General features: G+C 40.6%; 1 long non-coding RNA gene across 1 annotated transcript in view; it reads left to right on the forward strand.

Moving 5' to 3' along the window:
• LOC117660592 (uncharacterized) overlaps positions 1-17,968 on the forward strand; it is a 60,334-nt gene extending 42,366 nt beyond the window's left edge. Inside the window, exons 2-3 of the long non-coding RNA XR_004589720.1 lie at positions 14,581-14,701; positions 17,546-17,968. This is a non-coding gene — a long non-coding RNA (uncharacterized LOC117660592). The remainder of the gene's footprint in view (positions 1-14,580; positions 14,702-17,545) is intronic.
• Positions 17,969-19,904: the final 1,936 nt, after the last annotated feature.

Consider the following 19,904-nt stretch of genomic DNA (forward strand, 5'->3'; position numbering starts at 1 on the left):
GACTTCCTGAATCAAGCTTGGTTCTTGGTAACTATCCTTGTCATACTTTTGGCAACAATTTGGTCATTTACCCCTGTGTTTTTTCAGGATTTTTTTTTTAAAAAAAGCTTCCTGGTGTAACCTACAACTCTTGGTTTTCCTAGTGATCACCTCTCTGAGTAATTATCAGCTCTGACCCTGCTTGATAGAGTCACTTAGGCAATGAGATGGGTAGTGGATACATTTGATGAATAAATAAATGGGCAACCTTTTTGTGCGTTCCCATAAAACCATAGCATAGGGACCTACATTTGGTAGGTCCCAAAAGATGTGGATTCTTTGTTATGGCACATGAACATCTTTCTCCCTGGAATTAGACCAGCTTCATCTCTCTTGATATTCCCAAAGGCCCTCAAACTTGTTAGCAGGCCTTGTGGTCCCAGGGAACTGGAGACTTGCTTAGATGGTCCCATTATTAAGGAGGCTATTCCCATCTGCCCTCTGTCTATGGTTTGTGTCTTTGGTTTTTAGGATATTTATTATAGTAATGTGGATTTTTATATTTTCTATCTGTTATTTTAAAATGTCTTGCTTTGATTGTTGTGCAACCACCGAACATAGCTTTTGGTCAGTGGTGAAATCCAATTTTTTTTACTACCAGTTCTGTGGGTGTGGCTTGGTAGGCGTGGTGTGGCTTAGTGGGCATGGCTTGATGGGCATGGCAGGGAAGGATACTGCAAAATCTCCGCTCCCACCCCACTCCAGGGGAAGGATACTGCAAAATCTCCATTCCCATCCCAATCCAGGGGAAGGATACTGCAAAATCCCCATTCCCTCCCCACTCCTATGGGAAGGATATTGCAAAATCTCCATTCCCATCCCACTCTGGGGCCAGCCAGAAGTGGTATTTGCCAGTTCTCTGAACTACACAAAATTTCCGCTACCGGTTCTCCAAAACCTGTCAGAACCTGCTGGATTTCACCCCTGCTTTTGGTGAAATGAGTGGTGTATACACTGAATTAATTAATATATAAAATAAATAAATAGCACTGTGTGCACGCAGGACATCTGGAGGGGGGAGGCGACTCCCTGCAGAGACATTGGTATTTTGGATGTTTGGGTGGATAGAATACAACAATGTTGTGTTCTGGATCGAAAGGTCCAGGCCGAAATGTTTTAGGAAATTGTCAAGGACATCAGTGGCAGAGTGTGAGTTGTTTTTACCACCTTGAAATCATTCTAGAATGTCTTAGTGATCTTCCGGATTAGGTTTCATATAAAAACAAATTGTATTATTTTTGTTGTTGTTTTCCCGCCTGCCTACTTACAGCCCATCTACAACAGTTCAGCAGAACATCCACATGCAATGGCTTGATCCAGATTCAAAAACGAGCCTGTTTTCCCCTGTACACACACACACACACATACACACACACACACACACACACACACTGCTTCTGCTTGGCATGTGAAGACCAGCCTAGTTACTTACATGCTGCCCCCTGCAGTAGACTGCAATCATACATTTGGAAGTAGCACAAAACAATGTGCAACCATATGGCATTCTTGGCACGTGAGCCGGGTCTGTGTATGTGGGCTTTGGAGCCATTATGTTCTTTTATGGTGGTATTTTTTTCTTTCACTGAGATGAAGTATGTACAAAAGAAAATGGCATGCATATTCAGGAAGCAACTTCAACAGAAGGATCTGGGAGTTTTGAGTGGGTTATATAACCAGGGAATCTCATAATAAAATGCTGTTTTAGAATATCTCCTGGGCAGTGTTCTAACCAAAGCAACTAAGCTCTCCTTTAGGGTATTCCAATATTGCCATCCCTGTTTTCTGTTTTCTTTTCTAACATTAAATATTCCACTGCTAGCATGGAGTAATTCCTACTTTCCTTCTTGCAAATCATGGAGTTTCCCCAGCTATGCTATGTAGTTCCTTTGTGTTAGTTGGGGAGTGGCCTGCTTTAGTTTCATGTCTATTTGCATTCACTGATTGAATGTTCTGTTCACAAAGAATTAAAGTTAGATCTCAATGACTAACATAGCAGTCAAGCAAGATTATATTATTTATTATTATTATTCATAAATGTATGACACTCACAGACACCAGAGAGGGATTCGGATACTAGCAGAAGCAGCTTTTGAAAAGGTTTAAGCAAAAGTTGATCCTGTTCCACAGGAAGGTGATATTAGTGCTCTCAAATCCATTTGAAAACAGTTGAGCCAATCAAAAGCCCCTTTGAAATGTGTACACACACTGTAGTTGTTCATATTTGATCAAGCTGAGTGACAGATAAATCAGTATAGCTCTGAATGCCAGATGCAGGAGAAAATCAAAGTCACCTGTGGCTACTCAAGGTCACAGTAGAATAAAGTTAATGGTGACTCTTGTGGCCTTTTGAACAACTGCAGCACCGAATGAGATGCAGCAATTCAGTCCAATCTCTACCCCTCCCCTGATGGATGGGAGGCTCCTTAACGCAAGAGAGAGGTTATTGGCATTTGCTTACCATGCTTAGATGCTTCTAGCTACGGGTCGGCTGGCAATAAAACAATACAACAACAATTTTAACCATTGTTAAAATAATGCTGGATGAGATAGATCCCCAGATTCAGCAAGGCTTTTCTTAAGCTGTAATGCAATAAAGAAGAACAATAACTGAGTTCATTTCAAGTCTCCCATGTAGCCCATAATAGATAAAAAGGCCGGGACAAAGCAAGAGTCCATCATACTTCTTTGCTGCAAAGGCTCAACTTGTTTTGTAGGAGCTTTTTGTAAGCACATAACTTGTCATCATAAAGCAAAGTGTATGTCCAGAACTCCCCATTTTGTTAAGAAATGGTTTACAAAGATAACTGTTAATAGAGCCGAGTCACCGTAATATTCTTATGGAACCATCAGTGAAAGCAATAGCATTTATATCGATTCTTTCAAGCATTAAATGGTTTTGAGTAAAATGCTGGCACTTTTCAAAAGCACATATGAAAAATAAAGAAAAGCTTTTTTTTATATAAATCAATGAATCAGCCTTCCCTGACAAAGATATGTTATATTATGATTTCATAATTCCCAAGCACCGTTGAACTGGTTGCATTCCAATATATTTGGAGGTCATCGTATTGAAGATGGTGGGTCAATAGGATCTACGGCCTTTACCCAAAGAACAACTCTCCACACACACAAAAAAGTCACTCCCATCATTTGAACCAGTATAACCGGACCACTTTTGGGGTAGAAATGTGAGCAAGATTCCTTTCAGCTTGCTTCAGCCAGGTCCAGTCTGGTGTTTTGGGCGATCTAGGAATACGTGATTTTGAATTTTGAAAGTGGTGATCATTTGACTGGCAGAAGAGCTGGTGCCAGCTGTCTTGAAAGAGGCTGTAGTATACTCCCTACCAGGGGTGGGTTCTACTTACCTTTACTACTGGTTTGCAATGGGGCCGCGCGTGCAAGCGCAGAAGCATTTTCATGATGTTAGGGTCGGTGGGCGGGGCCTCCCACTGGTTTTACTACCGGTTCTATAGAACAGGTATGAACCAGGGGCAACCCACTACTGCTCCCTACCAAAAACACCTTCCCTGAATGTGGTCATTTGGACAAATATCGGCCTCCAAAGAAAATGGTGGAGAGGAAAATGCAGGCTATTTTAAAAGAATTAGATTATCTGAATGCCTTTGATACAGAAATAGCATGGGTCACTCTGCTTTATCAGTGGCAGAACCTGAATAGGGAGAGTGTGCTCCTTCATGTAATATGACTGTATTACTATTATCCTTCTCATCTTTTCTACTACCTTCTTCTATCAGTATCTTATGATTATATTACTTTGTTGTTTGAGAATTTATGCACTGGAGACAAATTCCCTGTGTGTCTCATCAAACTTGGCCAATAAAGTATTCTGTTCTGTTTGGTTCTTCTGTTCTATTCTCACTACCTTTTGATATTGCTGATTGTGGTATAAAGTAGATTTACTCTTTCCTGCATTGTTGTTGTTGTTGTTGTTAGTTGCAAAGTTATGTCTGACCCATCGCGACCCCATGAAAAACGTTCCTCCAGACCTTCCTGTCCTCTACCATCCTCTGGAATCCCTTTAAGCTCATGCCGACTGCTTCAGTGACTCCATCCAGCCACCTCATTCTCTGTCGTCCTCTTCTTCTTTTGCCCTCAATCTTTCCCAGCATTAGGCTCTTCTCCAATGAGTCCTTCCTTCTCATTAGGTGGCCAAAGTATTTGAGTTTCATCTTTAGGATCTGGCCTTCCTAAGAGCAGTCAGGGTTGATCTCCTCTAGGACTGACCGGTTTTCCAATATGTAGAAGAGACAAAAGCTGGCTAACAGAAGCTTGAAGCCTCTGAATCCCAGCCAAGGTCTCCCTCCAAGCAGGAAGTCCTAACTTGCCTTTAATGAGCTTTTGCTGGATACACATATGGTAAAGAGCAGTCAGGGTTGATCTCCTCTAGGACTGACCAGTTTGATCGCCTTGCAGTCCAAGGGACTCGCAGGAGTCTTCTCCAGCCCCATAGTTCAAAGACCTCAATTCTTTGGCACTCAGCCTTTCTTATGGTTCAACTTTCACAGCCATACATTGCAACTGGGAAAACCATAGCCTTAACTATACGCACTTTCCTGCATGAGCTGTAGCAAACAGGCAGAGGATAAAAGAATGACTCATTGTTGCTTCCCTGTGGAGTAGCTCTCTCTTCCTTTTCAATATCTACATGAAGCCATTGGGAGAGGCTTCACCAGGCAGTTCAAGGTGAGCTGTTATCAATATGTTCATCATACATACATACATACATACATACATACATACATACATACACACAAACATTTACAACCCATGTTCAGAGTGGAGACACACAGCAGTATCTAGTATCTAAAGGTAGGGGTGGTCTGAAATTGAATCCATGCAAAATGGTGGTGCTATTTGTCCAGAAGCGATCCAGCTTCCTGACTGCTCCAATATAATTCTGGATGAAGCATTTTCTTGAAGTAGTTCACCCATAATTTGGGAAATTTTCTTAAATGTAAGGCTATTTCTGGATTGGCAGGAAATCCTGTGGCTATGGTTTGCCCAGCTTCAGTTAGTATGCCAATGGAGGCCCTGCCAGATTTCTTGACAGTAGTTATGCATTGCTTTATCAACTCCAAGGTAGATTCCTGCAATACAGTCTTGACTCTTTCTGAAGACTACCCAGAAGCTGCAATTGGTACAAATGCAGAACTCCACCAATGATAGGCAAGAGTTGTCATAATTATCTAACACTGCTGTTGCAGGCTCTGTAGAGTTGCAATGACTTTCGGATTACAATTGAAGCTGTTGGTTAGTACATACAGTATAAAGTCCTGCACAACTTGATGCATAGGGAAATAAACATCTGTCCAGCATATGCATCACAAATTGTACTGTGGAGGTTGGGAAATGTAAAATTCAGAGTGAAAGAACCAGGAGACAATGTCTTTTTGTTGTTGTTGTTGTCTCTGATCCATCAGTATGGACAGCCAGCCTCTTCCCAAAGATCTGGGTGGCACCTTCCCTGAGTGGTTTTTAGGCAAGCAGTAAAATGAAATGTTTTGCAAGGGTTTTGATTTATAATCTTAATTATAATTTACAATGCAATTGGGTTTTGGTCATCAGGAAGAGTGGTTTATTTGATGATTATTTTATGTTAACTTGTTTTATGATCTATGGATGTAATGTAAATTTCTGGGTGTCCATATGTAGTCATATATAAAAATCATAATTGTAATAAATAAAAATAAAATGTGGTCAAATAGCACTCTTCAAGTAGCTGAAGGGGCATTGCACATGAGTCCAACATCTGATTCCTACCATCCTAAAGGGCAGGATACAGGGCAATGGGTTTAAGTTACATAAAGAGAGATTCCAGCTGAATGTCAGGAAAAATGAAACAGCAAGAGCATTTTCACAGTGGAAGCATTTGTCCAGAGAGATGGTGGAATTGCCCGTCTCTGGAATGCTTTCGTTTGCTTTCTTACACAAAACATGAGGGATTAAGTGATTCTTCTGATTCCACAATACATCGATTCCATCATTCATGAAATGTACACATCGAAGAGGAGAATATGTGGGATAACTTCTAGTGAACCTATGAAATAAAACAGTCCAACTGTATTCTAGCTGAAGCCTGGAACAGCATCTGGAAGCAGGTGGAAACGAATGCTGGATGAATATTAATATGGATGGCTAAAGATTGGAGATAGATATAGGCTGTAGTTGAGCCGAGATGTTATATTTTTATATACATATACAGCACACATACACACACACACACACACACACACAATTTCCTTTCAATTATTTACAGGTTCAATGTTTTAAGTGTCTCCCTGACCATTCTCTTTTTATTATTTGTTTATAATATAAAATACAAAAATATGAAAACAAATAGTAGGAAAAACAGGGAAGGGGAAGGGGAAAGGAAGAGTGCAGAAAAGAAGGGAAAAAGAAAGAAAAGGCATTGACTTCCAACTCCGTTTGGTGTTATAAAATAAGATAGTAACATCCAACCTCAACTTTTTACTTTTACGTAGTAGTATGAACTAGCCATTTCTATATCAACAAATTTATCTAATCCCAAAATCCAAGTTTCATTTTTACCATTCTCAATCTATATTAATGGAAATTATAAATGCTTTTGTCTTTTTTAAAGCAAACTTCTCTCATGAGGTTTTTAGTTCTAGTTACAGTTATTCTAGTTACAGCCTGGCCAACACAACATGTGTGAATGGCCCTTCATAACCTATGATTCAATGTAGAATGATCTATTCAATAATCTACATATGTCAAGAATGAATATATGCTGCTAAATTTGTCATTGCTGCGTATTCTCTCAGTTTATGTTCTCAATCTGATGTTATCGCTAATGTATCCCTTTTCCAGTGTTGTGCTAAATTTATCCTTGCAACTGTGACTGTGTGTCTGAATAAATTGTGATGGTTTATATTAATATGTCAAATTAGTTCAGATATCATTGAATGGCACTGTGCATTTCCTTTTTGTACTTTTAAGGATTTTTTTTTACATGTCCATCACATATGATAGAATATTCCATCTGTCTCAAGGCATTTCCAGAATTAATTACTATATTAGTTGCCTAACCTAGCAATTAACAATGGAGTAGACCAATTATAAAACATTTTGTATCATTTCCTCTGAAGTTATAACTTGGGATAAATTGTATAGGTTTATTTCTTCACATTTTGTGTTGTGACTCTTTCCTCAACATTTTGCATCTATTTTATCATACAGTTTTTGATTTGATTTGTTCTGTTTCTATATCATATCTAAGTAACAGTTTATGCACATACCCTAAAAATTATCTTGGTTCAGAATGGGCATTTCAAATTCTGTCATATTTCATAGCAGCTCTTTTTTTTTCATTTTTGAGGTTGTTAGTTTCTATTCTTCCAAAAATCTGCAAGTACATCAAACATGGCATATTTCAGTCTTTGCCAATTTATTCTTGTTTTGTCTTCTGTTTAATCATGGCATTGAGTGGACCATATCTGTATATATAATTTATTTTTTCTTACTACCGTTATCTTCTGCATAAAAAGCATTTAAAGGAGAGGCTAGTGAAATTGTTGGACTATTTTTATTGCAAGTTTTCATAAATTTTGTCTTTAATAAGTCTTTTTACATTTTTGTCTTCTTTCATGTCCTTGTGCCATAAATGTCTATGAAGGCGATTAGGTAGGCCAGCTTCTTCCATTGTTGACATTCTATTATTTAGATGCCTTATCCATTCTGTTAGCCATGGCAGACAGCGTCTTCTACAACATAGTTTGAAGTTTGGAAGGGTAAAATTCTCATAAAATTTTGAATCTGATTATAAGTTTCTTTCATGCCAAATAAATTGATTAAAAGTTCTTTGCCATTCTTATAAGGCTATTTTCTGGGTTCAGAATTGGTGCTATTTGAAACAAGTAATTTATTCTATGTCTACAACATTCATGGTAATCACACATTATCCTAATCAAGAAAAACTTTATGTTTTTTCTGCCTTTCAAAATTTCTTTTAATTTCTTACCATAGTTCGATATAATTATTTTGAGATGTTTCTTGATTGTTGCATGTCAAGCACAAAGCAAAGTATTTCACACTGAATGTGTTATCTGGCAGGAATTCCTTCGTGCATTAAGAATCCTGTAATTATTTTTGTTTTTTAAACATTGATTTTGTATCCAGAGGATTCTCTGAAGCCTTGGATTTTTTTCATTGACATTCTTATTGCACATCATGTTTCTATGATGAGTAATACAAGTAGCCCTTGAGTTATAATCAAAACTGAGCCCAAAATTTCCATTGCTAAGTGAGACAGTTGTTAAATGAATTTTGCCCCCCATTTTATGACTTTTCTTGTCACAGTTGTTAAGTAAATCACTGCAGTTGTTAACTTAGTAACATGGTTGTTAAGTGAATCTGGCTTCCCCATTGACTTTGCTTGTCAGAAAGTCACAAAAGGTGATCACATCACCCTGGGATCTTGCAGCTGTCATAAATATGAGCCATTTGCCAAGCATCTGAATTTTGATCACATGACCCTGGGGAAGCTGTAATGGTCATAAGTGTGAAAAATGGTTCTAACTCACTTTTTTCAGGATTGTTATAATTTTGAATAGTCACTAAATGAATTGTTGAAGGTCAAGAACTACCTGTACTATATCATCTCCATAATATTTAACCTTGTATTGTTCTCCAGGGACTTTGAAGGCAGTTATTTGTTGGTCCCTTCACACTTTTTTGCCAGTATTTCTGTGGCCAAAATAATAGGGGTGAGAATGGGTTCCTTTGCTTAGAAAATCTGCAAAAAAAGTGCCCCATTGGCTATAATCCTAGCCAATTCATAACAGAAGCTTGACCAAATTTAACTTTATTTGCAGAATTTTAGGAGAAGGGATATTCAAACAATTATCTTCCTCTAGAAATATTTCTTCTGCTGCCCCCTTTTTTTCCACAAAATGAAATCCTATGCAGAAAAAAAAAAATAGGGTACTTACATAATGTTTTTGGCTCAGTGTCTCGTCACTCAGGATGCTTCTAGGAGAGGCAAGAAATGGGAGCAAGCAGACTAAGGTCACAAGGTTGGATGTCCAGGGATTGGATTTCATTTTAGAGTGGATCACAGGCTTTTTAGAGATCCAACTGACAACTCCTAGTCCAATTTGCAGACTCCTAAGGAAACATGTGGGGCAGCGTCCCTCCTGGTTCTGTAGATTATAAATGCAGATGGGGAATTGTGTTCCTCAATATTTTTAAATTTTTCTCTAAAGAACTTTTCAACAGAAAGTTAAAGTCAATGATGCTACCTAATCTTCTTACTGTGATGTACCAGACACCTAAATGGAAAAGTAGAAATCTTCACATATTTGGCATGTTTAACTGGGATCATTGATGCTTGTACAAAGAACAGTAACAGATGCATGATCTTGAGCCTGGGAATATCCAGTGCTGTAGCTTTTTTAGATGATACAAAAATACCTAGAACAATGCACAAGTACTTTTAAAATATTTATTTAGAGCTAATGTCTTTTTTAAACCAACCCTGAGATGCTTTTTCTTTAAATATGGGGGTACATTTTTAAAAAGGAGGAAATGTATAAATATTCAAACATGTTCAGGCATTGGGACTCATATAATTATAGGCACAGTCAACTATAAAATGCAATCAGGTTATTAGCAAAAATGCAGATGTCTATTTAGAATATACATTAACCACACCTCATCAATAATGTATTATAAAGTCATTCTAGGTGTGTGTATTAGAATCATAGAACTAAAAGGGATCCTTGCAGTCATCTAGGCCAGGAGTGGGGAAAGATGCCCCTTTTATGACTTGTGGACTTCAACTCTCAGAATTCCTGAGCCAGTCATAAAGAGACCATCATTCTCCACCTCTAGTAGGCCATCCCCTCTTCAGTACAGGATCTCTAACAGGGTATCTAACATGTGACCATCCAGTCTCTGTATGAAGACCTCTACCAACAGAAAAATTGATATTTCATGTCTCAGATTATTTGGGAATAGAAGAAGATGATCAGTGGTGGGATTCAAATTTTTTTACTACTGGTTCTGTGGGCGTGGCTTGGTGGGCGTGGTGTGGCTTGGTGGGTGTGGTGTGGCTTGATGGGCGTGGCTTGGTGGGCGTGGCTGGGGAATGATACTGCAAAATTCCCATTCCCTCCCCACTCCTGGGAGAAGGATACTATAAAATCTCCATTTCCACCCCACTCCTGGGGGAAGGATACTGTAAAATCCCCATTCCCTCCCACCCCACTAATCTGCTTTCCAGCTCCATTCTGTGCAGGGCAACAAAAGAAGACTTAGCTGATCAACTGGGACTCGGAGGCAGAGAATATTTATTTATTTATTTTATTTTATTGCAATTTATATGCCGCCCTTCTCCAAAAGGACTCAGGGTGGCTTACAAGATAAAAATTCAACAATATGAATTAAATATAAATTAAAATCCAATTAAAATTAATTAAAATTATTACAATGTAAAACCCCCCCTCAACGGGTCAATCCATTTGATGAAAAAGCCACGGCTTCAGTTTGCGGCAGAAGGAGAGGAGGTCGAGGGCTGTCCTAAGCCCGGTAGGCAAACCGTTCCAGAGGGTTGGCGCTCCCACAGAGAATGCTCTCCCCCTGGGGGCCGCCAGCTGACGTTGTCTGACTGACGGCACCCTGCGGAGGCCCGCTCTGTGAGAGCACACAGGACGATGGGAGGATGGCAGAAGATGGTCCTGCAAGTACCCCAGGCCTAAGCCATGTAGGGCTTTATAGGTGAGCACCAGCACTTTGAAACGAACCCGGAGGACCACCGGCAGCCAGTGCAGCTTGCGCAGGAGAGGTGTTACACGGGAGTAACGAGAGGCTCCCATAACAACCCGCGCGGCCGCATTCTGGACTAGCTGAAGCCTCCGGGTGCATCCCAAGGGCAGCCCCATGTAGAGGGCATTACAGTAATCCAACTGAGAAGTAACAAGGGTATGAGTGACCATGGCGAGGGCATCCCGGTCTAGGAAAGGGCACAACTGGCGCACCAGGCGTACCTGTGTGAAAGCCCCCTGGTTACGGCTGTCAAGTGATCTTCTAAAGACAGCCGTGAATCCAGAAGGACACCTGGTTTGCGAATAGATGGGAATGGGGCCAGTCAGAGGTGGTATTTGCCAGTTCTCCGAACTACTCAAAACGGTTCTCCTGAACTGGTCAGAACCAGCTGAATACCACCTCTGAAGATGAAGGGGTTTTGCAAAAGCATGTTGTAATGAAAACTAAGTGCTTAGATTTATCTCTGGTGAGCCAGCCCATCTAGAATTTTTTTTATAAAGTCCCCAAAGCAAAGACATATCATTGGCCAATGTCTTACCATTTTTATAGTTCTGGGATGTTGAAATAATTTCAAATGAAATAAATGAAATGAGATTTTGTTTATGTATCAAACTTATTTTATTACTGAGTACTGGGAATTGTAAAGTTATGATTAACAGTACAAAATACTGTAAGTATCTATATTGTTCTTCTTCCCACTCTGTTCCCCTCTCTCATTTGTATGTTTCTTTGCTTACTTCAAGAAGCAAAATATACAACTGTGACTTCTTTCTAACAGGAACATCATGTTCTCCTCCAGAATAATACTTCGAAGGACATCTTTCAGAGAAGTATTTAAGTGGGAAAATTTTCTCCAGCAATGAGTCCTGAGCTGGAGCTCATGCTATCCTGCTCATAGATCCTTCCTTAAAAGGCCACATCATTTTTTCATTCAGGTAGAGCCCACCCCCCCAAATACTTGGAGAACCATAAGTGGACTGTCTACCCATTTTATAGCAGGTGATGATGGTGGACCTTGAGGCAGAGAGCACCAACATTCAAGAATAAAAGAAAAGCGCTGTGGTGGCACAGTGGTTAGAATGCAGTATTGCAGGCTAACTCTGCTCACAGCCAGGAGTTCGATCCTGATGGACTCAAGGTTGACTCAGCCTTCCAGCCTTCCGAGGTTGGTAAAGTGAGGACTTAGATTGTTGGGGACAAAATGTTGACTCTGTAAACAGCCCAGAGAGTTCAGTAGAGCACTATGGAGCAGTATATAAATTTAAGTGTTATTGCTATAAAAAGAGGTGAGAAAAGAAGTTTGCACAAATTTGGAAAGTGTACTCCTCCATTGTGGATGGATGGATGGATGGATGGATGGACAGCTGTGATAGACTGAAAAATGCATTCCCCCTCTTCCCCCCCCCCCAATATTTGGGAGAGAAGCCATTAAGTTTCTGAAAGATATCTGTTTATCCATGTTAAAAAAAAATCACAATTGTTCTAGAAGAAACTAGAATCTCTCTTCTTCCCTCCCTGCAACCTCTTAACTGATAAATAGAGCTCCGATAGCGGCCAAGTCGGTGGAGTTTGCTGATGGCCAGATTACTAAATGGCTGATGGTGCTGAAGTCTATAGTGTGCTGGAGAAGGAGCTCGCAGATTTGAGACTAGACCTTAAATCAGTTTTCTAAACAACACAAAAGACATACATTTGGGAAGAGAACAATGTGAGACAGACAGTAGGAGAGTGGAATTGTTGGGAAACAGACAGAAAAAAAGCAGAGTTAGCTGAGAGATAAAGATGGGGTTTACTTCCAGTGACTCAACCACCTGAAATCTTCAAGAGAGAACACAAGGGATCTTAGACAGGGTGATCAAGAAGGCTAAGAAAAGATTGCATCAAGAGAGCATGAAAGTGAAAGCAGTTTAGAGAGAAGTTAAAAAAAAATCTACAGCACTTAAAGGAGCAGATAAAGAAATAAAAGTGGAGGCTATATGTTATTTGGATTCTGTCTACCAAGGTAAGAGAAAACCTGCAAACTCTGTAAATAAATACAGGCCTATAGGAAACTAGGGGATAGATTGTTAAGTATAAAAGTGGCATTAAGACTTAAATACTATTTACGTATCTCTAAAGCAACCATTACAACTCTACAAGAGTGAAACCTATTACTGCTTGCCTCTTGTCCCTGGCTGAACCCAGAAAAATCCTGCCCTTTGTACTGCAGAGGGGAAACTAACAGACCCAGAAGGAAAAAGAGTTTCTAAAACAGCCTTCTCTCTAATATAGCAGCTTCTGTGTGTGGTGAATTTGCCACCACTTCAGTGCTGCTACTATTAAACATGATCCATGCCAGCATTTGTCATGGGGAATGTCACAATCAAGAAACAGGCTTTAAAGCAGTGGTTCTCAACCTTCCTAATGCCGCGACCCTTTAATACAGTTCCTCATGTTGTGGTGACCCTCAACCATAAAATTATTCCTAAAACCATTGAAAATATGTGTTTTCTGATGGTCTTAGGCGACCCCTGTGAAAGGGTCATTCGACCCCCAAAGGGGTCGCGACCCACAGGTTGAGAACCACTGCTTTAAAGATTCATCTCTTGGTTGTGGGAACTCAGAAAAGGAACACTTTTTATCATAAAATCAGCTGTGAGTGCCTTCACGCTGAAACAAGGAGAATTTGTGTAGTTATTTAACTCATTATTCCCCAGGAAATTGTTTATTTGTTTATTTATTTATTTTTGTTTTGGTCTACTGATCATCAGTTTCTCTCACTACAGAAAAGATACTGGTTTGCTTTTATATCACACACAGAAAAGCAGTTATGTGTGATTGGGAGCAGGCTATTATAGCTGAGACGATAGCATTGGACGGGTTCTTACCAGCAATGAAATGCTACCAGTTTGCATCGGTTCAGGCGAACTGGTAGTAATAAAAGCTACCAGTTCAGGTGAACTGGTCCTAAAAATGCAGCGCGCATTTGGTGCACACCGTGCATGCACACACGCAGCACGCATTTGGTGCACACCGTGCATGCATGGGCAACGAACCAGTGGCAACCTGCGGAGAATTTCACCACTGGTTCTTACCATTCAGTTTTTACTTCAATCTTTACTTTCTTTCTTGAGAGAAAGAAAGGCACGAGGAGAAAAAAAATAGGGAACAACCTGAAAGATATAATCTTATTCTAAGCCAGGGATGGGGTGAGAAGATGGCCAAAGCAATTCTCGGCCAATCCACCCAACTGCACTGGAGACCCAACCGAGGCTCGACAGCAATACTTTCATCAAATGGGCTAGGCTGGAAAGCAACTTATAATGTTAGTGTTTGGGGGATTGCCCCATTCAGATTTAAATACAGATTTTTCAGTCTCTATCCATTGATCAGCTGCAGGTCATCCTACTTGTTTCTCAACACTTTGACACCACAATTGAGCAGTGTGACTTCTGAGGACTCCGAAGTTCACATAATGGGAGTTGAGGTCTGCAAGTTTTACTTAGCCCTGCCCTGTGCTTTGAATCTTTATGTTCCCGAAAGCCAGTGCAGATAAGAAGAACAGTTTTTTGAGTTCCTTCAAGTGTTGCATAGTTACAAGAATGCTAAACTAGGGCCAGGCCTACTACTTAGGGAGAGTGCTGGGGAAGAGTCCAAATGGAACAGATACTCAAGGTAGCAGAGGGAATAGTGCTAGAGCCTAGAGCCGTGGGTTTAATCATGCTGATACCTGCTTGTCTTCCCATCCATCCTTAGACCTAACCCTGGGAGAAGACCTGGCAATTCCCCCAAAGAATTTCTATCTGGGACCATCTGATCTGATGGAAATGGAGGCTTCCTGTCTTCTGTGTCTTTCTGGAGACAGCCTGATCAAGAGGTAGTATTAGCCAGCAGCTTCTGCCTACGCAAATGTGCTCAATTATGCAGCACTAACAGCTTTGTCATTCTAACCCCTCCAAAGCTCAGTGAACTTTTTTCGTTTAATATTAACTGTGTGTTGGTTTGCAGCCTGATACACAATCTCTGTGGCCTCTCGGGACACAATGAGAACAACGAAAGGGGAGCTCTTCCTTCCTAAGTATTTGTGCAAATGGGAGAGGATTTAATGGTCGATTTTTAGCCTTTAACCAGATCAAAGGTTTAATGTGCTGAAGAGCTGGAAAAACACAAAGCCACTCCCTGAGAGCAAAGGCTATTTAATAAGCCATTTTGATTCTTCCAATGCCTTACAAAGCCAAATTCAGTACTAGCCATGCCATAGACCAAATCAAAAAAGCACACAAATCTTTTTATGTATATACTATTATGTATATATAATATGTTTACACACACACACACAAACATACAGAGGATATCGAGAGACAGGAACAGGAAGGAACACTGTATTACATAAGAATTCATTATTTTGTTGCATACCAACTTGTGTATTCAGTATGATGTCTTCCGAAGTTCTCAGTCTAATTTAGTCAGGGGTGAAATGCTCCTGGTTTGGACCAGTTCAGCCGAACCGGTAGCGATGGTGGCTGGTGGTTTGGAGAACTGGTAGTGATGGCGGCATGAGGCTCCACCCATCTGCCCGGTCGTCGTTACTTCCTGGTTTTAACCAGGAAGTAACCTGTTTTTTACCCTCTGCACATGCACAGAAGTGTTTGTGCATGCGCAGAGGGTCCAAGCGCTGTGTGTGCACTTCCGAACCAGTTGGGAAGGTAAGTAGATTTCATCCCTGAATTTACCTCTATCCCACCACCTACTACTAAGCATTTTGTTGCAGTTTTCCATTTCCCACTCTCCATGCTGTGTGGATATCTGAAATAGCATATATTTGGCAAAGGTCTTTTCCCAGTTAAGGACTTCCACGCTCAATATTTAATACTAAGTCACCTCAAGGGAGAAGCCTTTTAAAATCTCCGGGATAAGATGGTCAAGAAAAATGTATGCTTCAAAATGTTTGTTGGAGCGGTAAGGCCCTCTGGGAAGCTTCAGGATGAATGAAGCAAGCACGGTAGACGGATTGCCAGGACCATGAAGCATGATTATCCCGTGGCTCAAAATTTGAGATGTCCAACCAGGTGGTGCTTGAAATACCTGCCACCAGAGCTATATTCCAAAAGTTCATGGAACTGAGTCCATGGAAGCCATTGGAAAATGCTTGCTTTTTTTTTCTGGTCCCCTTGAGAAGCGTTGAGCCACCAGTCCAATTCATACATTATCTGAGGATTATGGAATGGTAGATAAGCAGTGCATCGCTGCACAGAAACAGAATTGAGCCAATCATTACTCTTTATAGGAAAGAGTGGTTTTATATGAATGAGCTTGAGCCAGGTAGGTCAGTTAATGGACAGCTGCATCAGCCTTACAGGAGAGGCTTAGCTGCTAGCTTGCTTGTATCACTGCATGTTTCAGTTTTAACTTCTAATCTCTGCCATCGCTTGGATCTCAGAACCAGCTAATCACTTTCCTTTTTTTATCCTGACTGTTACTGAAGTTGCCCTGGAATGAACGCCCAAGATATAGCAGCGAAGCCAGGCAAGGAACGGAAGATCCTCAGATGGCCTGTCTGCTCGAAGTTACTTTTGGCTACCTTTCAACACTGTGCTTTGGCTTCAGATAAATGTTGTTATCATGAAGTCCATTGCACTATGCTACACTCTGAAAAATCAAAACAGCCAAATTGATTCAAGGAGCATTTGTTTCGGATCCAAAGTTCAAATGCGTGGTTTGAACTAACCTAAAAAAAAAAAAAACAACAACACCCAGCCATTGGGGGATTCTAGTAGAATTGAATTTTCTGATTGATGCTGCTGACTGTGAAGTCTGCAAATAATGGCATAAAATTGGCCACCTAAACTACTCAGGTAGTTTAAAGAATAAAGTGACAGGCTAAGAACCAAGCTAAGAGAGCGATGCTTCCTGTTCTGTTGCTATCTGCATGTAAACCTTGGGATGAGCTGTGTCCCTCTTATTATAGGTCTCTGATTTCCTGACATGATTTAAGACTAAAATGTAGGGTTTCTAAAATGTAGGGTTTGGGGATGTGGGTCATCAGTGCCAGTGCGGTGGGGCCCTGGGGCATTATAACCCTTATGGGCCATCGATAGAGTCTTCCCCTGTCTTCTCTCTTTGGATCCAATCTGCCCCACGATCAGAGGTGGTATTCAGTCGGTTCGGATCAGTTCGGCCAAACCGGTAGCAGAAATCGCAGGTGGGCCTGCCTCCCCCCTCCCACGCCCCAGCTCTATGCCATCCTATTTAGCCACATTTTTCATGCTGGGCGCATGTGCGAAAGTTGCAAGTGCGAGCAAAATGCATGTGCGGAAGGCCGGGTGAATGTGTGGAAGGCAGGCGTGTGCCAGAGGTGGGTTTCAGCAGGTTCTGACCAGTAGCTGAAGTGGAAATTTTGAGTAGTTCAGAGAACCGGTAGTAAAAATTCTGACTGGCCCCGCCCCCATCTATTCTCTGCCTCCCAAGTCCCAGATGCTAAGGGAGGAAATGGGGATTTTGCAGTATTCTTCCCCTGGATTGGGGAGGGAATGGAGATTTTACAGTATCCTTCCCCTGCCACGCCCACCAAGCCATGCCCACAGAACCGGTAGTAAAAAAATTTGAAACCCACCACTGGCATGCACGTGCATGAAGCGAGCGTGTGCACACATGGTGAACCGGTAGTAACATAATGTGAAACCCACCGCTGCCCACAATCATCTATTTTATCTATTCATAGGTGCTTAGAAAAGACAGATGAAGAAAGAAGTGAGGGAGGAAGAGGTTATGGTCATGAGCTTCCCAATGGAATATGGACCTCAGCAAGTATTTTGTTCTAGAAAATTCTGATCCTGTTTCTTGAGATCATCTTTTGAAGACCATTTCCAGGCCTACTTTGGCTTGGCTGAAGATTAGAAAAAGATTTAGGGAACGTTCCTGTCTTTTTGGTACCAGGTGAAAAAAAATCATACTTTTTCAGGCTGTTGTATTGTTATTTTAACATGTGAGTTTTATATCTTGAGTTTTGTATTTTACCCTTGCTCACCTCTGAAATATTCTAATGAACAAAATGAAGGCATGCAACATCAACTGAGCTGCCACAAATTAAAAATCACCTATGGGTGACTCTTCCTTGAGAAATTTGCCTCCGGTCTCTAATTTTATACGCTAATACTAATTCCAACTATGGAAGAAATTGTCACATAAGCATATCTAGAGCAGGCATGTTTAACCCCCAGCCCATGGGCCACATACTGTCCTGGAGAGCTAATTATGTGGTGCTACAAGATAATAAAAATTATTAAAAAATAAAGGAAGTTTGTTATTTATATACACTAACTTTATATGCTTTAAGGTCCCCACACATCTTAAAGTTGCCAAGGTTGAGAAACACTGATCTGGAGCATTGCTGCTAACCACCCTCTCAGGGAACTCTTGAAGACTTTTGAATGCAGGAGATGATTGAACTGCCGCTAATCACCATTGTGTTAGCTATCATGTTAAAATGGCCACCTCATTTTTTAGGATTTTTATTTCTCATTTGGTTACTCTCCCTGGGAATCCTGCACATGGAGTTTAATCTCTTAAAGTTCGAGAAGGCGATTAAATGCTTCTTTCTGCAGAATTATTATGAAGGCAAAAGGAATATATCTTTATTTGATATAGATATATATTATGATTCACTCATATTAGGAAATGCCTTATAATGGTTATTATATGGTTTTATTGCTAGTATTAGTTTACAATATGTTCCTTTTTATTGCTTTGCCTGTAGTGCATTTATGTATCAGATGACACTAAATAAAAATTACGATTACGATTACGATTACTACAGTTAACAGTAAATAGCTGAGGAGAATGGGCAGCCTCTCAGGTTGTCCTCTGATCAAACTGGGTTCTCCTAAGATTGAAGAAGGAAGTGATAAGAATAAAAGATAATTTTGATTATGAATTCTAATAGAAGCTTGTGATAATTTCCTGATCAAAGTACTGTTGTTCCCTGTTCTCAGCTCCATGTAGCCTAACAGATTAAAATATCTGGGGTGATGAAAATTATTGTCCTGGGATCAACTGTGTATGAAGTGCTCCTCATAATCCTTTTCCAGCAGGAGGAAAGGTTTTGAAAATAGCAATAGCAATAGCACTTAGATTTATATATCACTTCCAAGTGCTTTTACAGCCCTCTCTAAGTGGTTTACAGAGTCAGCATATTGCCCCCAACAATCTGGGTCCTCATTTTACCCACCTCAGAAGGATGGAAGGCTGAGTCAACCTTGAACCGGTGAGATTTGAACTGCCGAACTGCAGTCAGCTGAAGTAGCCTGCAGTACTGCACTCTAACCACTTCGCCACCTAGGCTCTTAGCAAAATGTTGGTAAGACGTGAGTCTGGATAGGATATGTACCCACATAGACATGTGCAGCGCTTCCATCTACCTCTTCAAAATAAATGGCGCCCCATAGGGATAAAAAGACTTCTCCTGGACAAGGTCCCACCCTATCCATATCTCTAAACAGAAGCTCTGAAGTACATGGCATTGGCCTCCTGCACATTGTACCCGCTACATGGAGTTCTAAGCCAAAGAGGGGCATTATATATGCAGGAAACTGGTGCTGCATTCTGGATGGTTGAGTGTCTGGGCGTGGCTGGCTGTCTCCTTCTCTCTCATACAAATACACACATGTACAGATAGACACACATATTCTACTATTGCCAGTGTGATTTTCTGGATCACTGTGGAACCAAAGGTTGAACAAGTTCAATACATGGACTATTGCAAAAGGTAGGGAACATGTAGTTTTTCTTCTTAAAACACTTTTCCATACTGAAGTCTGATCTCTATTTCTATTTGGCAATGCAACTAGGTAGTTTTAGGCCGCCTACGGTTTGTTTTGTTTTGTTTTGTTTTGTTTTGTTTTGTTTTGTTTTGGTTTGGTTTGGTTTGGTTTGGTTTGGTTTGGTTTGGTTTGGTTTGGTTTGGTTTGGTTTGGTTCGTATAATCACCCATCTCACACGGTAGCTTTCTTCAATGGTGAAGTGCCTAGCAAACCTTTCTCTCCTCTCTCACAGTCCCTTCTATATGCTTCTGTATTCCAGAG

The sequence above is a fragment of the Pantherophis guttatus genome, chromosome 2 (genome assembly GCF_059756535.1).
Source record: "Pantherophis guttatus breed Tessera chromosome 2, ASM5975653v1, whole genome shotgun sequence".
Taxonomy (NCBI): domain Eukaryota; kingdom Metazoa; phylum Chordata; class Lepidosauria; order Squamata; family Colubridae; genus Pantherophis; species Pantherophis guttatus.